This window comes from Arachis ipaensis, chromosome B03 (assembly GCF_000816755.2).
Source record: "Arachis ipaensis cultivar K30076 chromosome B03, Araip1.1, whole genome shotgun sequence".
Classification (NCBI taxonomy): Eukaryota; Viridiplantae; Streptophyta; class Magnoliopsida; order Fabales; family Fabaceae; genus Arachis; species Arachis ipaensis.
Window position 1 is genome coordinate 106,766,447 of NC_029787.2, and position 5,574 is coordinate 106,772,020.

Here is a 5,574-nt window from a genome sequence, read left to right on the forward strand (position 1 = left end):
TCAGCAAAAAGTCTTTCCATTTATATTACTATAAAAATAAAGATTTATTTTAGAGATGTTGTATAAAAATAACTTTATAGGACTAGACCTTGCACCGATAAAGTGAGTGTTATACAGAAGAGATTGAATTTCAATGGCTTCAGAGAATCAAGATTAGATATCTGGCGAGCTCATCTAGTCGTCGATATCAATAGGTGATGTAGTATTGTTAGACAAAGCCTGAATCTCTCAAAGTTGTGTAAGCGTTTCATTAATTAGAAAAGCGTATGTTTAGTTACGTTGTTTGCAAAATTAAAAATATTATTTTTATACTAAAATTAATCATTATATATTTGTGTATAAATATATATATTATTTAATTTATTTTTAATGTGTATTTTATATTCTAATTTATATTTTATCCTAATAATTAATTTTAATAGTTGATTTTAAAATATACCTAACATGATTATTGCAAAATACTACTTGAGTGTAACTGCTACTAGAAAACTAGTTATTACAGACGGATATTTCCGACGGATTTTATCCCACGAAAATACAGAAGAAATTTCAGAGGAATTTTTTGTTTGAAAACAAAAAAAAAATGGATTAGCATAAATTTCAGACTGAAAAGAGAATCTGTTGATAATTCCATCGGAAAAATTAATTTTTTTTATGGAAAATGGTTACAGACGGAAAATTCGTCTGTAATTAAATAGACAAAACGCTGCATTTTATTAAATTATTACAGACAGAAAATCTGTCTGTAATTTAAATTTTCTGTCGAAAATATTGAGGTAACCCTAATTTTATCACCATCCATTCACACTCCTTTTGAACGTTGCTGTAGAAGGTGCTGTCGAACTCTTCGCCCTCATCCCTCGAACTCTTCTCCTCTGGTAGAAGTTGCTGTCGCCGCCGGCGGGGACAGACCGTGGGTGCCTTCGTCATCTGGGGAAGCTCTACCCGGCCCTCTTCGCATCGTTCCTCCTCTCCTCATCGTCGCACGAAGTTCTGAGTTGAGCTCATGGCATCGCCATCGCGACAAGTTCCTCCCTCCTCGCTGTGCGTTGTTTCTGATTCTCTGCTCCTCGCCGTTTTTTATTTAGGATTAAGCTAGCGTTTGCCTTTGATTTTGTGATTTTATTTCCGATTTTGTGATTTAATCTCTGCGTTTGCCTGTATCTCCTAAATTTGGATTAACTCATCGAGTTCTTTGATTATTCACCATGAAAGAGCCACTGTGTGTCAAGTTTTGTGATGAATTGATTGTTTATTTAACAGTTCATGAATTGCTTCCCGTGGCACTGCCCTTGCTGATTCAGAGTTTGCTGAGAGTTATGGTGAAAGTGCTACAGTAGCCGTAGTTCACAGGACTCTGCGGTTAGTCCTTCAACATCAGAAAAATATAGTACAACTCTTTCAAGATTGAAGCAAAAACTGAGTGGTTTTTGGTTGCATGTGGTTCAGCGATGGCCTGTGGTATATTTATCCTCAATAATTTTTGTAAAACTGTTATAGTTATATACTGTTCTATTATTTGTTCTCCCTTCAAAATTGTATGAGAAGTCAGAACTCACAATTTAAATTATACTTGGCTGATCCTTGTATGAAACCCGATTATTTTCTTCTTTTGTTGGAGCTGTATGTTTGCTTAAGCTTACAAAGTTTGAATTGGCTTTGTCTAAAAGAATATTTTGCTTTAACTGAATAAAATTTTAATACCCTGCCACCAGATGCTCCCCTTTGTGCGTGAGTTGATACAATGGTTCTTTGTGCTAATCTAATGTTGTTCTACTTTAAAGGTGATCCTTTTGCTCGATAGGCTCATTGAAGTGATAAAATTTTCAAAAGTAACTTCTCTACATGCATTCCATTTTCCCCCATTTTTTGCAGGCCTTTATTATCATATATCTAAGCGTGCTGCAGGTATTCGTTATCTCTTCATTGGAAAACCATCACATCAAGGACCCAGGTATTAGCATTTTAAAATTTCACTTTTTGTAAAAATGTGTTGGCAATGGTCCATCTTAATTGTTGTGCTTGTTTCAAGGCTTCTTGTTGTTAAACTCTTCATTCGTTATGATTCCTTTGAGATTCAAGTTGGAACTTCACCCTTGGGCTCTAAGATTACCCTCACTTCTCCTAAGAGAGCTAGCTTTTAAACCTTCTAATAATTCAATTTTTAATTCTTGTACTTATTATGATCTTTATTTTTTATTTTCATTTTGGTGTTAATCCTATATATATTTTTATGGTATATCAGTGGCTAATTAAAGAGATGAAGATCTAAGCTATTTCTTGTATTGATTTTGTATAGTATTTTAATTTTTTGTTATTGAATTTGGGGTTAATGAATCTAAAAGGCATGGTCCCCATGTTGGATTTTTAATATAGATATAGGGAATTAGATTGGAGTCATATTGAAAACTATTTTGATATGTTCTTCTATATTATGTATCTCTTTCTTTCATATTTAGCTAATTATATCCAATTATTTTATTTATTCTTTTTAAAAAAATTAAAAAAAAAAAAAGAACTACCCTGTTTTGCTGCTGCTGTGCTACATGTTGTTAATCTCAAGCTCCGTACTTGTTTTGATAATCAAGTTTGCTTACTCAACAATTTGTCTATTCTTTCCTCAATTTCATTTTTTGTACGCATGAATCCCGTGGTTCTAGCTCCTAGGGTTCTAAAATTTCCCTCTTCAGCTAGTTTTAATACATGCATGTAAGGTGTTGATGTAAGCTGTATTGTAATTATTTTCATATCCATAAATCCTTGTCTTTTTCATGGCATTCTGCTTCTTCTGCCCTAGCTACATTTGATTTTCCATGGAATACAGTATATATTAGCATCTTATATTATTGTGGTAAGGTAGATATTTAAATCTGAAAGGGGATTAAATGTTAATTATTGTGGGAAGGTAGATATTATTTTGCTTCTGCCCTAGCTACATTTGATTTTTCATGCCACGTTGTTTTCTTTTAGATGAGTTATATGAATCTCTGACTTTATTTTCTCTCTTGTTTGGTTAATGTATTACTTCTACTTTTACTACCAGTTGCAATTGGGCCTCAAACTGATCTGCTAAGGACTCAAATATACTCAAATAGCAATCTAGTGAGTTTCTCATCCTCTTGGTTAGTTTGGTTCATCAAAGGTTATCCTTTGCATTTCACATGTGTTTTCAGCTGCCTGGATGTTAAGTATATTGGTTAGAAGAACTGGGTCATTTCCAGCAATTTTCTGTCTTAGATAACTGATACTTTTAAAATATATTCTTAGAATTTTATGCTCATTTTTTATTTTTGATATAGGAAAAAGGTAGTGATTTACAGTGTTATTGAAGTATATTGTGTTTAACTAAGATGTAGAAGACACAAATCAAAATGACAATAAATTATTTTAGCAGCCTCTTGTAATAAAGACCAAATTGTGAAATGCAATAATAGAATTTCTGACAAGAACATTACTTTTTTAATTTCTTGCAAATCTAACTTGAATTCTCTTAATTCCGAATGTATTTATAATTGTGTTCAATTTGTGAATTTAACTTATAAGCACCCATTATGTCTTAATTCTGATTCTGCTATTTCTAAATACAATCATATTACTCCATCATGTTTAGAATCTGACTCTAGTACTCATTCTTTAAATCATTGTAAATCTAAATTTAATTCTCGTAATTCCAAAACTATATACAATTGTGATCAGCATGTGAATTTCAATAATAATAGTAATAACTCAATATGTCTTGTGTTTAAATGTGTTACTAGCTACTACTATAACTCTTTGCAAGTCTGATTTTGGTTCACCTAATATTAATTATTCATCTAAATATGTCTTATTATCTAATAAACAAAATTATAACCCAATTGAACTATGGCATAAAAGACTTGGTCACACAGCTGTACGTAATGTTATAAGAGTTCTTAATGCATGTGGCATATGTCTCAATATGTATCTAAATCTGACTCTCAATTTGTGTAATAATCCAAAGTAACTTTCATTTATATTTTATAGGAAATCAATACTACTTTATCTATGTATGTATCTGTTATGTTTCCTACAGCCATTTCATAGGGTTATGGTTCCGTAGGAATTTGAAGTTTTAGATCCGTTTGGTTTCTCTTTTATATTGATAAAATTGTTTAATTAAGTTAAAAATGATACATAAATAAAAAAGTTTTAGATCCGTTTGGTTTCTCTTTAATTTTCTTTTTTATATATAGTTAGTAAAAGATATTTTAGTCAAATATATATTACTTTAATCTTGAAATATTATTTTATAAATATTCATAAATTTGTGTGTTGATTTTATAAAAATAATACTCTAACACACACACACACACTCTCTCTCTCATTGCACAGTAGTTGATTATTAGAAGACTAATTTGTGTGTTTGCTCAGAGATTTTTGGTCCAATCTCTTCAACTTTTTTCTTGGAGTTAAGGTTAGTGCAATTCTTGTGTTGTAAACTTCATTGATTTCTAGGGTATTGTATGATAAATGAAATATTACTTGTGTTATGTTGTTGCTTGTATTGCATTGAAAATATTGATATGGTTAAATATTGATAGGATGTTGTATGATAGATGAAATGTTGCTTGTATTAGATGATTTATAGGTACTAAAAATATCAAATTCGTAAGAAATGTCTTGGCAACATCGAGTGTGGATGTATGATAGGTTGAATCCAATAAGAGGGGTATTCAACCTGAGTTTTATGACAAGGTTGAGGAGTTTATAGAAACAATTAGTAAGTTAGATGTTGTGAAGTCGGAAGGAAAGTGTAGATGCCCATGCGTTAAGTGTAGATATACAAATTATAAAGAGCTGAACATTATTAAGATGCATTTGTGGAAAAATGGGTTTATGCCAAATTATTGAATTTGGACAAAACATGGAGAGATTGACGACATAGGGATTAATCAGACGGGATTCAATAATTGTGGGGAAGGTGGTTCAGAAAGTGGTGCAAATGTGGAAGAATGTGATATGTATGACATTAGCTAGGAAGAAAACTCCAGAAGGTATCATGAAATGGTTTTCGATTCTGCTGGTCCAGAGGATCCTCATGTAGAGGCTAAAAATTTTTTTGATCTTCTTGAGGCAGCTCAAAAGCCTTTGTGGGAAGGTTGTGTGCACTCTCAACTATCGATAGCTGTTAGAATGCTATGCATTAAGGCCGAGGGAAACCAATCACAGGAGTCATTTAAGAAGTGGGCCACCTTAATTAGGGAAATTGCTCCTGAGGGTAGTGCCATACCTAGGGATTACTATGAGGCTAAGAAGTTAGTGCAAAAGCTTGGATTGAAGGCAATCAAAATAGATTGTTGCTCAAACAATTGCATGTTGTATCGAAAAAACGATGCTGCTCTAACTAGTTGCAAGTTTTGTGAAGCACCTAGATTCAAGCCTATTTCCGATGGTGGTTGTAAGTCCAAGAGAGTTCCTGTCAGACGGATGCACTACTTACCCTTAATCCCTATACTTCGAAGGCTTTATGCGTCAATGAGTTTAGCTCCACACATGACATGGCATATAAAAAACCAATGTGATGATGGCGTGATGACCCATCCGTCACATGGG

The 5,574-nt window shown here is 32.6% G+C and overlaps 1 long non-coding RNA gene across 1 annotated transcript; it reads left to right on the plus strand.

Moving 5' to 3' along the window:
* LOC110269780 lies at positions 1,265-2,157 on the plus strand. The gene is made up of 2 exons (XR_002358537.1): positions 1,265-1,461; positions 1,785-2,157. It is a non-coding gene; the product is annotated as an uncharacterized LOC110269780 (long non-coding RNA).